This window comes from Augochlora pura, chromosome 6 (genome assembly GCF_028453695.1).
Source record: "Augochlora pura isolate Apur16 chromosome 6, APUR_v2.2.1, whole genome shotgun sequence".
NCBI classification, from domain to species: domain Eukaryota; kingdom Metazoa; phylum Arthropoda; class Insecta; order Hymenoptera; family Halictidae; genus Augochlora; species Augochlora pura.
The window spans coordinates 18,189,540-18,211,759 of NC_135777.1; positions in this window are offsets into that span (position 1 = coordinate 18,189,540).

Sequence of the window (22,220 nt, forward strand, 5' to 3'; positions counted from 1 at the left end):
GAAGGTTTCGCCTGTGTCGTAGGTGGTCGGGCACGATGGTGCTGCCGGGGTCCGTTGGTGCATCGGTGCATCGGTGCATCGGTGGCCGCGCGTTTGTGTACACGGATGCACACACGTGTGTGCATACGCTAGCGATGGCTGGACGACGGTCACTACTCATCGCCGTTCGCCGGGAGCCGAAAGTTCATCGGTACGGTTAACCGGCACGGCACGGCACGGCACGGCTAGGCACGGCTCCTCTTCTTTGTCCTCTACGTCCTCCGCCTCCTCGCCAGCCGCTCGCATCTTCTCCACATTGTGATAATCCGCAGAATATGTTTCACTTGGTCAGCCAGTATCCCAGACGCCGGCTCTAATCTACGATTCTGCGGCTGAACCCTGCGGGACCCAGTTCACCGGGGTCTTCTGGAAATCCTTTTCCTAATGCAGCTTGACCTTCTTTCGTCCATCTTCTACTGGATTAGAAAATAATGCTGGAGATGTAAATGATTTCATCCAACGATTGCTTCGTTCTACATTCGCGGAGGATTATCTATGGCACTTTGAACTTACGTGTGATTTTGCGAAGGATTTTACTGTGCAAGAAATCTTAGAAGAATCCTCTTTCGTTCGGGGATTGGGCATCACGTTCGACTTTATTGTACATTAAGGATACTAACATGTCTGACTCGTGATCGTCTTTTGAATACGAATGTTATTTATTAGGAAAGAGAGTTTAATTCATGTGTTATAAATAGCCAGCGGATATTTATGCAAAATCAAAGTGTTTTCATTCTTAATGAATCTAATAAATTGAAGATAATGGAAAAATCCGCGGTGTAGTTACGAACCTCTAAGAATGATTGTTAATAAAGATGTACAAGAAACGATAACTACAAGGGGTTAACATTGGAGCTACCTCGGTTCGTATTGCTTCGCATTCCTAAAATGTCTTATCAAACGCATCTCCTTCATGAAACACTAAAACTATTTAATGCAAACGCAAGTCGTATGCTCCTTGAATACTATTCCATAAATACGAGCGCATATTGATTCCGAACGTGGAAACTGCTGTGAACACCGCATAAGGCAACGCTACACTTGACAATAAACTACAAGATCGTGTCGCCGCGACCAAGTGGGAAAACCGCTGGAACAAAAAGCGCAGCCAATTCGCCGGAGGAGTTTTTCAGAAGGTAATAATAAATCTCGGACCGTTCGCCTAGACGTTTAAGACAGTCCCGACAGATTCGACGTCAGAAGCGAGCCTGCCCGTGCCTTTCTCGGACTGAACTGCAGAAGGGTTAATTGACTAATGCCCCGCGCAAACCGTGCACCGGAGGCTTATTAAATGTTGCCCGTTCGCCGGGGAAATTTGCTTGCTCTTGGTCACATATCGTTAATTGACGAGACCGGCGAGCATCCAGCCGAGGCCTAATTGACCCGATTCGCTCGGAAAATTGAACGCCGCGCGCGCGCGCGCGCTCGCGCGAGTCTCGACGCACGAGAGAAGGGCAAAGGGAGGGAACGTCGTCGGTTCCGTCTGCTCCGACGAGCTTGGTTTTTGATGGTTTTTAAATGTTTCGACTGGCTGCCGTGGCTCGGCTTAAAAGGGCCCCCTTCCCCCCACCCTCCACCACCACCCCCGGACGAGTTTCGAGTGCTCGTCTAGATGGCAATCGGGGGCGCTTCTTGTTGCCGCGAATTATTGGGTTTCCGAGTTGTTCAACTGTTCGTTTGCATCCGGCGAAACACGCTGCGCTGCTGCTATTTTTTTCAAAGTGGCCGCCCGAGGAGCCACAATAATTGACTGATAAAAACGATCGACCCGCCGCGTTCCCATGGCGCTGCGAAATGTTGCTAAAAATAAGCGAGGGGCCGAGTGATCCTCGAATTTTATTAACAATCGGAGCGATCCGAGCGCCCGCCGCGCCCGATTTTCATTCCTTAAATATTCGCGCACTCGTGGGCGCTTCCGTTTCAGCCGTGTATTTTTACATTACTTCGAACTCTGTCTCTTTTACGGTTTTATTATGTTTTCACCGAGCAATAATAGGGTCTATCATCTTTGCCTGTCGCAAAGTGTAATCGACCGAGAGAAGCTCCCTTCCAGACAATTCCTATATATTATTCATCGAAATTGCTCTTGCTCCATTAATCTCCTGATATCACTTCGCCGTCGAATTTCAACGAAATAACAATACCAAGAAATACTCATATCAACAAAAAACGAATAAGTTACTTTTATTTGTGATGCAAAACAATTTCATATTAAAAATTTTTTCTAGACATTGTCTAGTAATACGGGTCATTTAGCCTTGCTTTCGAAACGCTATTCCGTTTTAAGTGTATAATACTAAAAAATTGACACATAAAAATATTTACGAATAGATCGATTAAAATTCGAAGGTATCACCCAAGCTTCTAATCAAACGATCCCCCGATCAACGATTCACTGTCGTATTAAAGACAGAAATGGATTACGCTAAGACGAAGCGCGAAATAAGGTGGAATAAAGTGAAACGCGACGTAGGACACAGTCCGGAGGAAACTCAAGGGAACAAAAGCGTCGGGCATCGCGAAAAAGCCGAGGAGCGATCCATTGAAGCAGCGGCAAACGGTCCAGGATCGAGGATCACGGATCGTCGTTTACGAGCGTCCCACGCGGATCGCCGGATCGCCGGATCGCGAGCAGCCGATCGTCAAGCTGTCAGCGATCGCGGGCGAGCCTGGCGAAGGGTTAAAGTGCCCGGCCGTGGCGTGTTTTCACCTGGAAATACTCCCGTGCCACTTAGCGGAGGGCCTCGGTGCCCGTGCCTCTGCCTATGCGCTATGGTGCCTATGTCCTTTGAAACTAGAACTCGGCCGACCTATACAGTCGCGCGCGGCTGCGGAGTCAAAGAGTCAGCGCGCCGCTCGAACGGGGATAAGAAGACGGACGGCACAAGGAAGACGGCCGCGATGAGGACGGACAGAAGATCGGTGAATTTTCCTGCGGATGAAAGTACTCGGCGATCGCGTCTCGTTTATTTTCGCTTTCCACTTTGGTTCGACGTGGATTATTTTATTCATGATCTCGGTATCTCGGAGATAGGCCTCATTGGACCTCGTTAGAGTCAAAATCAAATTCCGCAAATAAATTTTTACTTTCTTTCCGTCATGATGTCCTCTCATATAATTTTATAATTATTATATTGTAGAGTAGGCTCCAAATTGTATATATACTTGGAGAGCATTCTTCTTAATTTCGTATTTCCGTTTTAACTTTTTAATAGAGTTCTAAATGACCTCTGTCTATTTACTCATTTCCACCTAGAAAGATTGCAAATAAAACGATGAAAATTGAAAGAAAATAAACATCGTATAGTTGTGTAACACCTAGATGTAAATAGCACGCTTACGCATCATATGCAGCGAAATCGTTGATGGTTCCGCGTTCCGTGACGAATGGGAACGATAAAATCGGCAGTCGAACGACGGCGAGCCTCGTGTTCTCGTGTCCCGCGATAAAGAGGGATTCTAATAATTAGTATCGAGCGTCGGAAGGGTTAAATGAACCGAGGAACTGATTACCGGGAGTGGAAGCGTGTCACGGGACACGGAATCGACGTCGAGGGTCATTACTGGCCCGCGTCCCGAAGCCTCGAGCCAAAAGTTCACGGTTTGAACGGCGAGCCACGAGTCCTCGTTCCTTCGTCCTCCTCTCGAGCGTTCGCCGATCTTTTCCGACTGTGGAGGGAGCCCCCGCATCGTTCCTCTTCTGTCTCCTCGGCGAAACAGAAGTCCCCGGGTCTCTCTCGCTGCCTGGCAGCCGGTGGCTCTTTGCCTCTCAGCGACGTCGTCCTCCTCCTCGTTGCCTTCGTCCCAGCCGCACAGCCTCTGCTACCTTCGTCGTCGTCGTTCGCCACCGCCGTCGCCACCGCCGCCGTCGTCGTCGCCGTCGTCGTCGTCGTCGTCGTCGTCGTAGAGAGACCGACCGAGTTCGAGTTTTAAAACACGGGCGACACAACACACGAGAGTCGTGAGCGAGCAGAACGCTCGGCAGCAGCCTCGAGTTCTCCATAGCTCTCCGCTCCCCGATATATAGGGCAACCGTAGAGTCTCACGGTTTCTGCGAGCTATTCATCTGCATACTCTCCGCCGCCTCCTCCTCCTCCCCCGCCACCGCCTCTCTCCTCTCCTCTCCTCTCCTCCCCTCCCCTCTTCCAGCCTCTCCTCGCCCGATTTTTCTTCTTCCTCCTTCGCTCTCCTTCCTATATTCGCCGGTGCGCCGCAACCCTATCTCGCCGCGAAATTTATCGGATTAATTGTCAGCGGAGACGACGCCCCCCCGCGTCGGCTCGCTTTTTTCCTCTTTTTCGTCTCGATGAGGCCGCGCCGAGCGATGCTCCGGCCGCAGATTGCTTTGGGAAGTCCGCGACAGCGTACAATCGAGCTGAAACACGGCAACGAGTCCCCCGTATGCTCTTCTTCAATTTTCGGGGGAATTGCAACGCCCCGCGGGAATTCCGGCGATAGTGAATGCAATCGTTTCGTTTGAATTCGTACGTTTGACTTTGGACATTCCGGTGAATGGTGGAGTCGGTGATCGGTTCGATCGTGTTCCGAGAGCCACGAGATATTCGAGAAACGCGTGGTCCTCGTGTTGTTCTTCAACTTCTCGAAACGTTGATAATATCATTTTTAATCGGCTGGCTTATTGACGAGCTCGCTCGTCGTGATGTTATAAAATTTTGTAATTTCTTCATGACGTTAAAAACTGGTTGTGATGGTAGAAAAATACTTTTATAAAGATTATTTTCTTGAAACAAAATATAGAGGGACCTCGTACATAATATACAGTTCAACCGTAGTAACTCAAACAGTTCTTAGAGAGATAGCAACAGCTAACTGGTTAAGATACTCTTCAGGGCACACTTCAACGTACTCTTCAATCATCTCGAGCAACTCGGCAATTCTTCATTGCAGCTCACGCAATTCTTCGAGATGCTCAAGCAAATCTTCAGCTCCGAGTTCTTAACGATGTGAATCTTTTTGGTAGCGCTTGATTCGCAGTGGCCTTTTCGTTTCGCTTCATTTTGCTTTTTATTGTTCGTAGGTTGTCGCGTTTAAGATTATACTTTCGTCCGTAATCTTGATTCCGCGGCGCAATTAATTTAGCGAGAGATTCGTTAGGAAACGCTAGTATTTTTGTGATGAACACAATGCCGTTTGATAGCGAACAATCGCCGGGCGCGAATTCGACGGAAGATCGGCGGATCCCCGATGAAACAGAGAAGCGTTTCCGCATTTTTCAAGAGAAAACGCTCTCTTGTTTGATTAAAGGCGAGGAATTCTCCAATTTGGATTATTAATTCGTTGGAATTAAGGTTCGCTAACGGCGACCGCGGACCCGCATTATTGTGAAAAATGATTCAATTGGTCATCACGGTTTCTTGGAGATAGTCTTTCCAGCAAGATTCTACAGAATAAAATGCATTGGATTAATTGTTCGTATTTTTATTGGACTGCTTACCAAGTATTATTTTTTGATATTATTTTAAAATAGTATCTGTTATTGCATTCGTTGATTTCTTCAAATAGTAAGTTCTACAGCATGTCGATAATTTTTTGAAAATCCCGCTTAAATAATTTTTGTATCAATTACAGTCTTCTTGTTCTTCTTGCTCTGCTCGTCTCATAAAAATTTTGCGATTACTTTTATTTTGATTTTCTGCAATTGTTCTCGTAATATATCCTCGAATACACAAATTTAGTCAATCGTTTTCCACAGAAGCATTTTCGTAATATATAAAAATTGAAATTCCTTCGTAGCATTTTCCGGTGAAAACTCGGACGTGGACAATGTGAGACGAGAATCGGAAACGCGATCGTCGGATCGAATGGGTGTCGAAACCAAAGAGGACAGTCTCGGAGATGATCCGTCCGTAGGCCAGTAATTTCCTTGGCGTTCCTGGCGGCGGTGTCCGCAATCGCCATTGTCCCGCGAAAGAGAGAGCCGCAAGACAGAATTCGTCGTCGCCGAGGCGAGCCAAGGAGGGACCCCGTGGCTCTTAACCGGGAGAATAATAGAAGTAGGAAGCAAAACGGCGAGGCGGCGCGGCGGCGTCGGTGGCGGCGGCTCCGTCGGAAAAAAATCGGCAAAGCACATTACGCGAAATCACAATGTTTAATGAAAATTGCTTGGCCCGTGTTACACGAGGCTGGCAGCGGGAAGCCGTAATCCCCGACGACTGTTGAGACGTGCTCGGGACGACCGGCGCCGCCTCGTGTAGATGCGGCTCGGACCGAATCGTGACGCGGCGAAGCGGTATTCAGATTGCGCTCTTAGCGGTTTTGTCGATTTTTTTCGCCGCGACAAAAGGGGGATTTCTGTAACCACTGGTCAGACGCCGAGCGCTTCCGAGACACCCGCGCGCAGATTATGGCAAAAATGCGTGCGATTGTCTCTCCGGCCACTGCTCTTTCTCCTCTCTGGAACGACGACTCGAGATGCTTTCCTTCCGTGTAACAGCCTGCCGGATTTTTGTTCTTCCCGCCTTCTCGTTTATTAGGAGACGCTGTCCAAATAGCTGTGATTCGTTTCATTGTATCGAATGTATCATGACAATTCTAATTTTTGCGATTTTATACATTTATTGTGATTTGCAAAGTATTAAGGGATGTTATTCGGAACGCTATAATATTTTTCATCGAAGTCAGTATTATTGAATTCAAATAAAAAGTATGAAAATTAAACTCTTTACATATTATCGAAAAGAGCATGTTCCATTTCGTTAAACAAAACATATAATTTCATGACAATTATAATTTTTGTGGTTCTAGTAACACATTTCTCTGAAATACGCAATTTGCGATAAAGTATTACTTGTCGAATCCAAGTACAAAGTAGATCAATACGATTCACGAATTGTTTATCGTTAGTTAATTAACATTAACGACCAGGTATTTCTTAAAATATATAAAATCGTGTTCTGCATCGCAACTTCACAGCCTCCTCAATTTATGTATGCAGCAGTATTTATATAGTTTCGTATCAGACATTGGAATTCGAAAAAGTCGTATTCAAAGTAAAGAGAATGAGCATAAATTGGAATTTTGACGCCCACGAGATCTTCCCAGCACCCATCGGTGGGTGGTAGCACCCACGTCGAGAAGCTATGGTATACAGCAACTGTGTATACCATTCGAATTTCTAGTTAAGATAGGAAGTGGTTAATTAGTCCCAGCTTCTGTCTCTCCAAACCAGTATTCTGATAATCTTGATAACAATGCATCGAGTATTTGCTGCGATTCATTTCGAATTTGTGCTCGACCGATGCTCGGTGATAAAGTTTACATACGCATTGTTTATTGAAAATTTTAATACGGTTTTAATCCGATCGGATGGTCTGATACGGTTTAACTTTTGTTCGTCCACTATCCGAGCAAAGTTCAAGAAAAGGGAAAGCGTGTTCCCCATGAAGACAGCTACTATCGTAGATCCTTTTCAAACGGGATGCTTACTAGGTAGCTCACTAGTTAGCGTCTCGGTCCACGTTGCATTCACACAGCCTTTATCTTCCAGTATTAATCATTGCAAACATGGAATACCTGGAAATCGGAAAAATGAATCGCTGGCATTCAGTGCCTCGTACGACGAAACTCATTATTACACCGTGCAGACACCTGATCGTAAATCAAGTTTCCATGAGCCGAACTCATTCAGCCACCTCAAAAAATCATTATTGTTGTTAACATACTCCTTAACCTGTTTGTTCAAACGTATTGCAATTCATTCAAAATTTGTTTCTCTTGATAACACGATCTCCTCAATTTCATGTATTTGGCGGCCTTCTCGTCGACTGCCGATTTGATTAATTTGTGATAGAACTGGAAGAATTATTTTGCTAAAAATAATAACAATAATTTGCTAAAATAATGACTTAAGTAAATTGCAAAAAATTCTGTTTTAACAATCGTATTAAGTTGAAAATAATATCTTCGTCATTCTCGTCCCGAGTGCATTAAAATCAGACTAAATGGTGTCTCCCACAGTATTTTCAATAAAATTCGTCCCTGCAGATATTATACGCCCTAACCAATACATCGTGGCAGAACGGTAGGGAATGAGGTAGCAAGTGTCAAAATCTTCGCGCGGAAGGTAGCCAGAGAAGGTTTTGTTCGCGGCCGATCACGCGACGCGTTGGTAGCCTAGCTAATCGGGCCGAGATAAAAGTGTAAAGTCGTCGGCGATATCAGCCGCGATAAGAGTCATGAGGCCGCGGCTCTTATTCGGCGTAGAATTTGCTACGAGTCGCATCCTTGAACGTGGCGCAGAAATCAGCGGCGTCGCTGATGTATCGCGCATCCGTATCGCGATAACGATCTCGTTTCGGTAACGATCGAAAACGTACGGTGTGCACCGTTCAGCACACCACGTCGGAGAGGATACGGTGGTTTCTCGATAGGTATCGGTCTCTCATATGTGAGAGCTACGGCGGATAGAGAATCCTTTGGAGCCAAGTAGAACAGAACCCGCGCAAAACGGTTCTTCCATGCTTTCCAGATGTCCCCCCTCCCGATTCTATTAACTTTTCCGCAAATATTCGCGACATCGCTGCGCGCATCGCGTCACCAAAATATTAATGTCAACGGCCATGATTTATTTCATTTTTAACTACTTGACTATTTTGAAGGATTAGCAATATTTTTTTATTCAAATAGAGCAATTGAATCGGTTAGTGTTTTTATTGTCTTGTTTTATTTATTTTTTAATATGAAATTTCATATATGTTAAGCTAAAAAATTAATTATGGAAATAACTCAAGAGCGCAGGAATTGGTTTAACTGTACTACCCCAAGCATTGTATCGTTATCAAATTTTAGGACTCTTGAGATATATTTATAAATTTCTACGTATTATTGAGTTTATTCTGTTTTCTAGAACTACGGTGACGTTTTGCCGAGTACCGAACAGGAAAAATCTGTTCGATCATTGGTTTCAGATTTTGTGATCGGCTCTCGTTGCTACTGGAAACTTGACATTTCAGGCGCGACGGAATGCGTTACGCGATGCATTATACGTCGCTGATAGATATTACGCGAACTTTAGCAATCAACGAGTAACAGATAAAATCCAGTTGATGACAGTCCCGTAGGCAAACAGCTATTGTCGTTCGCGTGGAACGCGTGACCCACTCGCTGCTCGCTACCACCGGTGCCAAGTGAATTTCACTTTGCACTTGCCCCGCGATTATTATAATAATATCATTCTTCCCGATCGTATGCAAATTTTCCTCGGCGGCAGCCAAAGCTCTCGTTTCGTTCTCTTCGCGGCGCGGCTAATGGAGTTTCACTCTCGCTTCACATGTCATTGATCCGCAATTACTCGTTACGTTTTCATGATATAATTTCGTACTTTGCAGGCTGTCGAGATAATGACAACAGACTGAAAGTCGATTTGCTCCTGACCACTAATCGTTGTCAATTTCGATAGGGAGAGATGTAATAAAACGAAGCGTTCAATCTATGCCTCGTGAATTTTTGAGGACGGTAATTTATTTTAATAACGATTTGTTTTTAATGCGCGACGCGTCTCGCTCCAGAAATTGTTACGGGCCGTATCGATCGTCTGCCAAATGACAGACCGTAAAGTGCAATCGCGCGCTAAATCATCGATAATAAGACGCAACCGCGCACTAAATCATAGGATAATAAAATGTAATCGTGAAAGTATCGGGGGAAAATCCTGGGGAAACAAAATTGCCGCGATTACTGGTAGAGGAGGATCGGGTATGCAATAATTTCAGCGCAAACCAATGTCACTGGCATGGTCATCTCAGCACGACAGCAGAATTTATGAACTTCTTTTCGGCGAACACGTGTATCCCGAACCTTTGAGCGGTAGTCCGCGTCCCGGAACGCGGAAACGGGCCTCTTAAGCGGACAATTTTAATTTCAAAGGTTACGAACTCCTACGAACCCGTGTTCCTGGATTTCCTAGCAGTTACACGATACAAGAGATTGAAGATCGGGGGCTTAAATTCCTACGTATAGTGGGTCAGTACTACTTCCTCTCTTTTCTTTTTTTTCTTTCATTTCGGTGGTCACTGGTCGCTGAAACGAATCCTGCAAATCAAACGGCACCTTTGATTAAGTACAAAGGGTTCTCCAACTATTCTTCTCCCTTCGAGTTTTAATTATTGAATAGAACGGATAGACTTCTTTGGAAACGAAATTCTACCCTCTTTTACATTCTTCGATGCTTCGAACTTTTCTGGAGAGGACCTAATGAGAACACAAAGCGAAGAGAAGGTGACTATTTTTTTGTGTTATGTAGTATGGCGGAGGCTGACGAAGATATTTCACTTAAATGGTCATATCTGTTTCTTTTATTCGATGATAATCAGGTAATAAATATTTGGCATATTTTAGACTGAAAAGGAAAGAGAAATTGTAGAATCATATAAAATGCATAGATTATGATAATGTATCTCGAAAACAAAATTGTGCAATATAATGTACCCATCCAATGTATGCGTAATAAAATAGACGGTTTTTACCTGTCGTTACTTAACTTGCTTATAAAAGAGTACCTGTATCGGAGAAACTGCTATTTAGTGGAACTTAAGATCTCCATTCGAACGAAAGCTCAATCGTTTCATTCAAAAGTTGGATTAATCACAGATTCATAGAACGCATAGTATCGACATGTTAAAAATTCTTTAATTTACTATGGCTATACGGAAAAACGCCGCATGTCGCAATCTCAAAAAAATCAAGTTATTAATTGAACATCCGGAAAACACACATTATGGACTTGAAACATTACTAATACGAACGATTAACCATCAGAGCTTTAAATAACAATATCTTGAAATAGAAAACATGAGACTTGCGGCATTCTTCCTTGCAGCCGCAGACGTTACTATAAAAATCGGTAAAAGTTTGACTAAACAATGCTTGTCAATTTGAGAAAGCAAACTATCTGATTTTAGCAAAGCCGGTGTTAAACCAATCAACAGGATCCCAGAGGAAATTTGGATCGGTGAGAGGAGCTTGACCGATTCGGCAGAAGGCTGGCGATTTATTCGCTAGGAAGCTAATGGTCTCGAGCTGGAGTACGGTGTATCTGTTCGGGTAATCGCGGGATATCCACGAACCCAATATCCCGATCACGGAATCTCGTCTGCCGGTCCGAAAACGGTCGCACGAAAAGCGAGCCGATATCGGTGACACGGCGCTCTCGGTCTCTCTCTCTCTCGGTCTCTCCTAGCCCCGGCGTTTGCCTGCAGTTTGTTCAGCAACGTCGGACATATCTCGCGGAATTGCGACGGCGGAGCGTGGCGCGGACTGGCTGCCGCTGCTGCCCGATCCCTAAGCGAAGTGAAAGTTAGATGTGTGGGCACGGGATGCGCACGAATTCATTTTTTCGGCCTCACCGCCGGACTTTTTTTCCAAGCAGCGTCTCGCGGCATCAGTTCCCATGTATACCGACCTAGCCTATATGGCCGGCGCGGTGCGGCGCGCGATATCTTCTCCCGCACATGCACACCGGGTTTCCAACAACCACAGGACCCGTCAACCAGAGAGAACCCCGGCCGCTCTCTCTCTCTCTCGCTCTCTCTCTCTCCTCGGTCTCTATCGCGCGGCGGGTCTCGCGCGGTGTCTCTGTTACATCGGCGGTGTTCCGTTCCGTATAGACGTGTATCCAACGTATATCCACGGTGCACACGTGTCCGCGGCTTCGTGGACGTGTGCACGTTATTCCTACACACGTCTCTAAACCCCCCCCCTTCCCCTCGCTCCTAGCCACGGCTCTCCTCTCCTGCCTCCATTCCTACGGCGACGTAGAAGAGCAACTTGTACAGCCACGGTACTCCCGTGGCCTGGCTCTAGCCGTGACTTATCGGCTCCGCGCACCTTAGACGTGTCCCTAGCCCCGCTGAATCGATTCCGGATGACGCGGAATCGACGAGCGCTACCAACCTCCTCTCGTGGGATCGGGATCCCGCGACGCTGATCTACGGGATACGCGGCCAAGTCCGAGCAACCCGTAACCTTTTAATCCGGCGACAACCTTACCCCTTCCTACGCCGAGCTGTTTCAAAATTTCTCTCTACGTGCGGCGGGCTTCGCTTCTTTACCGGGGAGGTGACAAGGTCGTCGGCTGATTGAACAGTTTTACGCAATTCGCGAATTTTTGTTGACGCGAAGATTGATGTATATAGGTTCTTTTTAACTACTTTAACTAGACCCACCAAGAATTAAAAATGGTCGATTGCTTTATAGGATGATAAAATAGAATTTTGCCATATCCTTGGTCTCTTTGGTTATTATGTATGCTTGTAGTTTTAATAAATTTAAAATAGAAGACATTAAATTCGGTATTAATTAGTTGAGAATAGTATAACGATATTCCAAAATTTTTTCTCACGAAACAATTTTTATTATTTCAATAACTTTTAAATCAAAAATAAAACTTTGAAAAGAAAGTTCGATGACAATGAATTAACCCAGAAAGCTGTCTAATAAATTTTATATTCTCCAAAAAATGTATCTCTGGTTTAGAATATGATTAACTGAAATATACAGACTCGAAAATTATTTTGTACTTTTCAAAAACAAGAACAATGGCGAATTTTCTTTTGACCACCGCGATCGTCATTGGAACAGCTTCGTTTAATTTTTCGGTACCGAATCGGTATCGGGGCGATGGAAATTGGCGCTCCCGGCCGTCTTCAATTTGCCATCGCGTTGAAATTGAAACCTGTGGTACCGTAGATGGTATTAAAAGATCCGAATCGCGGAGAAATCACGGTGGGATCGCACAGTGGTCCGGATTGGCGCAAGGTGTGCCGTGGCCCTATAACTTGTCATTCGTAAGAGGTATAAACGCGAAATTTAAATTGATCAATGAAATAATGACAGGTTATGGATTAATTAAGTAAAAATACATTAATTTCATTAGTTATTATTATTATTATTATTATTATTATTGTTATTAATTTTCTAATTATAATTACAACTATTAATATTATATTTCTTATTATTTCATTATTAAATCTAACGCCTCTGGATCTAATTCCTTATTCTTTTTAGTACACGATTTTATTCGAATGGTGGACATGTACGGATCTGATGTTAAAAGGAGACGATATAGTATATCTCTATTTGTTTCAATCCTAGAATTTTTTCGGGTGTTTCGTGTTCTAATTTGTTTAAAATCTTTGTAAACAAGTACAGTGGATAAGTGTGGTTGTGGTGCAGCACTTGTCGATGCAAATTCGTGTAACACTGAACTTGGATATATAACGTCTTGTTTTAGCCAAATCTTATTTCTTTGTAAAAATCGTTTTTCTAAGTAGTTAGAAGAACGCCATTTTTCTTTTAATTTGAATGCATATTTCCTCAAACAAACTTTTAACATTTCAATATCTATGGTAGGGTTCTGGACTTTTTTAATTATTTTTTCATAGAGATATGAATAATCATTCATATCCCTCTTGTTGTTCCGTAACATAACAAATAAATCTTTATTTGTCCGGAAACCTTCCATTTATATTAAATAAATATCTAAATAGGAAAGAAAGACATTTCATGTACTGAATCGTTATATATTGTAATATATCTTTAAGAGTCTGCATACTTACCAAATAGAAGCAAAACGAAATCCTATATCGACGTACCACAACAAACTTTAAATATAGCTTAAACTCTATATCAGGATAAATAATAATAAATACGAGTAAAATAAAAAACACAAATTATAAAAAATAGAACTTACAAAACACTAATTTACTATATAAAAAATGCTCTGGACATGCTCTGGACAATGCTCTGGAAAAATGCTCAGTGTGAATGCTCAATAGATTCTGATGCACCCAAATGAACCAGCATTCAAAAGAAGGCTGAAAAAGTCTTATCGAAATCATAACAGAGACAATGTTCTATTATAATCTAAACAGTTCCTTCGAATGAGGCGGATGTTTAGCTTTTCTCTTCACGGAGTTTGGAGATAGGCGCGCTGACGCGTCAGACGTTAGGAACTTTAAACAAATATAATTTGAAAAGGTGGACGAAGGTGGAATAGTTTCTTTTTTTAGCCGTTTAGAGGAAGCTGTCCTGAATATATTCCAATTTGTTACAGGCTGGGATTCGTTGGGACTTGCTAGATATTGTCTACCGAAAATAAAAAATTTGAAGAATTTGTAACAGTTTATTTGACAATATTTTTCCAGCACATTTTTTGTGAAAATTATTATTACAGGAATGGATTTTAATCGCAAAAGGTTCCCCTTTAATGCAAAAAAAGTTTGAAATCAAAATATTAAATGGTTACGTCACAACATCGAAAAGAAGACAGGCAATTATTTTTGACGAAAACCACTATTCTTAGGAAGTCCGACTTTAAACCATTATTTCTATTACAAAATTGTATTAAATCATGCAAACATTTTTATTTTCGAGGTAGGTGGACATTTAAGAAGTAGTATATATTCAATTTAGATCGATATTCGAAAGTTCATTTTTTGGTCAAATGGCACACCTTGCGTCAATCCGGACCACTGTGGATCGGTGTGTGAACCGGCGAGGAACAGCGCCCGAAAAAAAACAAACGCCGCGGAAGATATACTGGGCATACACGTAAGGTGAAAAGACGGATTGCCTAGATCGATTAGAAAGGTCGTGCATTCTTCTGACCAGGATCCGGCGACGCCGTATATATACCCATTTCCAGCCAGCGCGCGCGCGCGCTCGCGCGGTCTATCTGGAGCAAGAAATTTCGGTCCTGAAGATTTCCAGCCGTTTGCTGATCGCGAGCCGATAACGAGCCACGATTTCGAGTCACCCAGAAACGCGCGCGAGTCGGACGGCCGAGGATACTTCGTAGAAAGCAACCGACCATAATTTATCGGCACCCAACTACGCTGACCATACGAAACACAGCGGTCTTATCGTGAGAATGCGCCGCTCCGCGAACATGATTTTTTCGCGTTCGCTGCCGGAATCTATTTGCGAGATCTTGCTCCGCTACGGAAGTTGCTACGTAAGTGTAGTCCGTGTTCCTTCGAACGAGATTACGAGACTGTCTGGTGAACGTTTTTGAAAAAAATTCAAGCTGCTTTCTAAAACTTTTATGATGGCCAGATACTGTTATTTCAATGATGTAGTCTCCAAAACCTTCTGCCATTTGCATATCGTGCATAGATAGCCTAACTTTCGGTTTTAGAAAATTCGCAGATGCCTCCCACATAGGTACCACAAATTTTTAATTGATAAGAATATATAATATTTGTGATTAAATTGTCGAAAGCTTCGAACTTATTTTTAAGAATTTTTTGAAGATTGTAAATGTTTACAGGTAGACTGTGGATCTTTCTACAAAATAAAAGCGGTCCAAGATAATTATAAAAAATATATTACATGCAACTGTATTCTCCCTTTCAATAAATATAAAAATTTCTAGACAATATAACAATATCCTTAAATTTTTCTAACGCTACCACAATTTTGCAGATTAATCATTACTCTCATAAGTGCATAAAATCTGGAATTTATTTATCTACAGTTTCAAATTTCCTGACAGATCGAGTAGGTCGACGATTTTCTAATTAATAACTCGCGCGACAATTGACCAGGCAATGACGGCGAGCACCGTGGATAAATGTCTCGCGGGAAGATAAATAACGCGAATGATAAGTGCGCTATAATTGTAGCCGAGATCTGCCTCTGTTTCCCACGTGGTTGTTCCCGTTCATTATTTACTCGCGGTTCCCGCTCTAACTCAGAATTATCTCATACGATTTGTTTATTTAAAACGTCGTGGGGGGAGCAGGCCTGAACGCCGCTGAGCCCACCATTCACAGTCACCGATCGCGATACCGTGAAGCAAATTACGCGATCGGTCGTACCCAATACCCTATTTCTAGCGGGCCGGTTATCAGTTCCTTGCACTTAAACGTTGTAACGACGCGGCTGTAAAATCGATTCGACGCGACGCGAAATTGATGAGCATCGACAGCTTCGTGGGATCGAGATCGAAACCGATCGGCATTTTCTCTATGGCTGCCCCTATGCTAGATCCTATCGCGGGCTCTTTCCGACATTCGACAATCCGCGCTAACAATTTCCTTCGACTTAAAATATTCGCTCGAGATCATCGTAAATTCCACCGTTCGGAAAAACAAACGAGATCGGTAGAACGTGTGCAGCACGTTTACATAGAAGAAAATTAAGAAACAACTTCTGCATTTTTCTTTGCTTTTCCTTATAGGGATGCGATTCGTGTAGGAGTTTTCAGTTAATTATGTAGGATGAAATGGAAAGTAGCATTTCTAATTTTGTTCAACAATTATAATATACTATGTGATAATTTTAGAAAATGCCTATACACATTTTAGACGGCTATTTTTTAACAAGTTTTTAATATTCCGAAAACAGGCAAAATCAATTTTCTCCTAAAATTTGGTTGATGATTGTTTAACTTCTTTAATGTTTATTTCTTCCTCGCCACATATGAAAGATGAGAATAATGGTAAATCTTTGTTCGAATGACTATATTTTCGATCAAGAAATGATCGTCGTTCAACAAGGCCTTATTATTTCAAGTTAAAATTGTTACTTTCCGCAGGATCTTGCCGATTGGTATTTTTTGTCATTATTGTTCGAGAAGGAACATCAGTCACGTTGCAGAAACAAGTATGGCGACAGATAAGCAGTTTAGGGACGCAACAACGTGAAAAGAGGTTACATCCGTCGTGTGACGCGACGCGGTCTTCTTTCACGCCGGTAGGGGTTGACGAAAACAATAATGCACAGGGGTGTGAGGAACCTATCGATCGGCAATCGGAAACAATGGCCCCGGCTAGTAACAAATGATCGCCGCCTTATCTCGGGAAGGATGAACACTGGCGCAACGTCACGGTCAGCTTTCCCACAAAACTTGCCATTTTGGCACTATTCGCCTCGAACAATACTTGTTCATTTTTACGATTCGATCTACAGTTATTGCCGCGATCATTCCACCCCATTTATGACTGATACTAACAATTTTTTCAATTTTTCTGAAGTTAAAACGATTTTCTCATTATTTTGCATCAGTTTGTTGAACAAATCGTGTTGTAAATTGTGTATTAATATTTTCGTTATGTAGAATATTAAAAGAAGTCTTGAAGGAAAACTTAATGCAATGTTTTATATCGAATATATATAAAAATACAAGAAATGAGAGTGATACATTATGTTTGTACTTTTAGGGTAGATAATCAAGTCCTTGAGAAACTAATTTTTAAAAAAAGTATATAAATACCTAAAATCACAATTAAGAAACGAATTAATCTTTCCCAGTAAACTATAATTTTTAATACCCACCAGCTCTCAATAAATTCATCTAATCCGGTTACATTTCCAATTTTAAATAAAATAGACAATTCCCAAGCCTCGTTTTTCCCATCAGCAATTTCTAATATCCTCCACCTTTCAAAAAATTAATTAAATCCACGTAGAATTCTAGATCGAAATAAAGTGTATATTCTTTTAAATTCCCTTTTAAGTCTAAGGTAAAACAGGGAACGTAAAAATCCACGATAAAGAAATGTGCCATTTTTCACGAAAAAATTAAGCTCGAAAATTTGTCCACCCCTAGGACAAGCTCATAAAATACATTTACAGTTCTAAATCAAAACAAGGCACACATTTTGTTTAACTCCCTTACAATTCCAAATTAAGAGATTTATTTTCTTAAAGAGAGAGGTCCCAATTATCCAGCAACCAGTTAATGTCTGAAATCTCTTAGCCGAGACCAAGATACGGATATCAGGTCCAACCGGGGTACTTCCAGACAAGGTTTGGGGGGGGGGGGGCGCAGGAAAAACAGAGACGGACATTTAGCATGCAGAATTCCCGATGGCGGACGAGAGCGTCCCCCGTTCCCGCCGAATTCAATTTCATCAGTCAATACATCCCCTCGTGCCGCGGCTGGGGTGGCACTCCGCGATCCGCGAGGACGTTTCGCTGCTCTCCTCCTCGAAGATTTCCGAGTAGTAGCTCCGCCGGCTCCGCGCGCGCGATGCCAGAACAAACTGCTCGGCTCGCGGAAGAAAAAAGGAATGATTGTTCGGCGTGGCCGCGGCGCCGTTACCGTTCCCATCGCGTTCCCTCGACATTTACCTTATTATGCCGGTCGATGCTTTCCGTTGCTCGTTATCGCGGGCCCATTAAAATTTTTCTGCACGCTATTCCCGCCGCTTTTCGTCCAACGGGTTCCGCTCGAATAATAAAGTGCTGCTGCTGCTGCTGCCGCTGCTGCAGCTGCTTCTTTGGTTATCGAGAGGACTCCGATACGTTGTCATAGAACAGGAGGACCCTCGAGGAGCAGTCGTCGAAATCTGCTTGCACGCCGATCCCCGTGCGCTGCTTGTCTGTGCGTGTGTACACCGGTCGCGAATAAGCAGCCAATCAATTCGCCTAATGGAGATCGATGGCCATAAGTCTATCTTCGGCAGCGCAGTCCTTCGATCGTATTATGCGGATTGAGTATGCCAGACGTCCTCTCTAGTTCTCTATAATAGGGGAGGATTTTTATTCATTCCGGACGAGCATTAGACAATTTTCGGATCTCTGTATCGAGGGAAGAAATTGTTCCCGCGAATCCTTTGTTGGAAACTGTCAAAATATAGCTGGAATGTGACTGTAGCTCTGTAGTCAACATTTTTGCGCGTGATTATGACAATGACAAGACCGAATTAATTTAGACATTTTGCCATTTTTATTATATTAAATTATATTATATTAAATATTTTTTTTTAGTTATATTATACTAAATATTTTTTTATATTATATTATATTTTTGTCGATTCTTTAGAAAGAGCCTTTACAATTCACACTATTTGATAAATAAAAATGAAAGATCGGTCATATCAACTAGCAACGTGTTCATAGCGTTCAAATTCAAAAATAAATATTTTCTCATAATGAAACGTATGCGCTCGAATTACAAGCCCGTACAATAACTCACGGCGCACGAGAAACGTTCTGGGGCCGTTCCATATTTCCCAGAAATTCCATTTCTCCTATCTAAATTTCTTTCCTATCCAGTGTCACGGTTAGAATTCATTGTACGCCGAACGCGGAGTCAAGGTAACCCAGTTCACCCTTCTCCCCCCCTCGTTGCCGAAGAAACTGGTAAAAAGGGCCGCGTATTTCCCCGTATCTGTTTGATTTCTGTAGCTCGCGGCTGTCTAGTATGCCGGTCACACCAGAAACCGGAAAAAAAAAAGGCGAAGGGAAACAGAGTCGGGGCCCCCGAGTGACCCGTGTCTCTTTGTGACCGGGCGGGACACATACGCGCGCTGTTTGTACAGATAAGGGCACAGGTGGGGCACAGTGGACAGTGCCAGCATTTCATCTCGACAAGGTCCGTTCATCCGTCCGTTTTTTAGTTTCAGTTTATTCAACGATAAGGACGGACGGAAACGCGGCCTTTCCACGATACCGTCGTGCGACGTGAAATCATTCTACGTTTCTCGAATTTAATTCATTTCCATGGACACACGCACCGCGGGGACGTTCCTCGCTCGTTGCTCAACGGTCGCGTAAGAAATTCGTCCCGTGATCTGTAAAACTGCTGCATGAAAATCGTTTTACCAGTTGAAGGAAATTTATTAATTAAAATTTCCAATTTCCGTATGAATTACATATTTTATTAAACAGTTTATTCGTGAAAATAAGAAGAAGATTTGCTGCATTAAACCTTCTACGATTTTGTAAAATAGATGCACTAAATATCCTGTGATGTCTCGTGCATTTTCGTTCTATAACTTCATTACAATAAATTGTATATTATTTATAATAAACATATTTTAAGGATATAGGATCTAAAAATAGAAAATGATTATAATGTCGTCGCTGTAAAAGTTAGATAAATCTCCAGTTTTTCTAAAATAATTTGATCTCATTTTCTATAATCTCAGCGCGAAATATTAATATAACAAAGAACATCTATAGTCAACATGTCTTACAGATTAAAATCCTTGTCATGCAAAAAAGAAATAATAAATGCAGTCCAAATTCCTTTACAAAATTTCTAAGAATGAGCGATTCGAAACTGTAAAAATGTCAGATCCTCTACGCATTCTTATGTGACCGTCGCGACCGGTAATTAACAAAGCGTATTGCGAGACACCGTCGTGGAAACATTAGATTCGGTTCGTTCTGAATTTAAGTCGAACGAACGGTAGAAGGAGAACCAATTTCGCGAGGGATCGCGTGTGCGGATCGAGCGATTAGAAATCGTTCTCTCAGATGCACTTTCGATGCGCTCGGTACGTGTAGGAGCGAGCAGCGCCGCATAATAGAATGACGGGCTCACAATGCATCGCGTCTGCGAGTTACAAGGGCCCCGCGAGGAGAGTGTTAAGTGAAAGTCAGGTAAAATCCCTGACCACGATGCTCTCCGACCCTCCATTTGCCTCGGCGATCCGCTGAAAGCCGCGTCGCTGCGAAACATTTCGCGCAATGAATTTTGCGAAACATACCTGGCCTGGCTGCGCCGCGCCAGGCCAACGCCCTGCGTTAATACAGGATCATTTTCTGCGATTCCACGCGCAATTCCTACAGTCGTCTCGTTCTATAAACGTTCTTACAGAATGTAAACAATGAATATCAGAGAGGACGAAAGTAGTTGACAGCGGAACCTCTTTGTTTCTGGATCCTCTAATGCAGTTTTTAATGCAGTTCGAATTTTGGGGATTGAAAAGTGGAGAATTTTTAAAGACTTCCTCGTGGGTCTTCTTTTAATTTTGAATTTTACACGTGATTTAGGAGCGATTATGTTTCCCATTGATTATCTTCCATTTTCGGTTCGCATTTTACTCGAAAGTCCGTTTTAACATTTTTCAGATATATGACAGCATAGTGACGTCATTAAGATTGTATATCTCGATCAAAGACTTGCGAATATAATTATATATAATATAATTAAAATTTGAATAGAAATATAATTTGAATATATTCGTGACAGATCAAGATTATTCGATTATTTAAGTCTTTGACATATAATATAGTTCTCTAAGGAAAATGTTCGCGTTTAAAATGTTCAGCTCTGAAAGTTAATTTTTTCGCTAACCTACAACGTCTTTCTAGTTTCATTAGGACCTGCAAAAGGCAAGAATATTGGCGAAGTAATTGTTATCATACAATTTTGATTTTACGAAACAAAGTGATTTGATTTTAAAAAGTCTTCGAGAGGTTATCGACGTGGCAGACGAAGTGTCAATTCTTGAAAAGGAGATATCGCGGTAAAATAATGTAACAATATGATATAAACGATTCAGTCATCGGTCCAGAATTGTTTATTTTACCCGGAACAGTTTCGCGCGTCTCTCCATCAAAGACGTCGACTTTTTCTTAAGCCACTCGCAACTCGCAAGATCTATCGCCCTAATCCTTAAAACGAGGGGTAATAAATGAGAGTCTCCTTCATCCCCCGAAGAGCGTCCTCTTGTTACATCAACAGTTCTCACGTTACCCTGAATCTCTCCTTTTTCCAGCGATCTCGGATACATCGCAGGAACATGGACGGCCAAGGAAGAGAATCGTCCTCATTCACGGCTTCAGGCACGGACAAAATAATCCGCGGCGATTGCACGCGCGATTTCCCTCCTTCGTCCTTTCGTTCTCTTCTCGTCTTCTTTCTTTTTTTTTTTTGGGTGGTCCGCAATTTTACGGCGATCCTAATCCCGAAAGGCATTATTCGTGCCACGACTGTCCCCGAGACTTAAGGCCCCCTTTTGTCGCGGGGCCTGGCAAGAATCCACCCCCGGACACCTCTTCTTACTGTGCGGACCCGAAGCGCGCAAGCGCGCGCGAGCGCGTTCCTCGTCGACGTGAGGAGGCACGTCACGGGCGTGAAACGATCCGTAATTTGTCATGGACAGGGTCCTCTCTCGGGCCCCGTGACGTGTCCCCGGAATAAGGTCGCGACTCGACCTCGCACAGGATGCTGTGCCCGGATGAATGGACCCAGTTTTGTCCATCCGAAAAACCGCACCGCCATCCCGCTTTGTTGCGCCGGCCGGCTCGTCCGGAAATCCTTTCATATTTAATGGATCCGCCTTTGGCCGTTTAACGAAGATAAACACACTTGCCGGACCATCTCGACGTAAACGGTCCCCCGGGTCCATATTTTCGCTGCACGATCGTGGTTTTCTGCGATTTTTCGGGATAATTCGCTGCTGGTCAGATTCTTCGGAATCTTA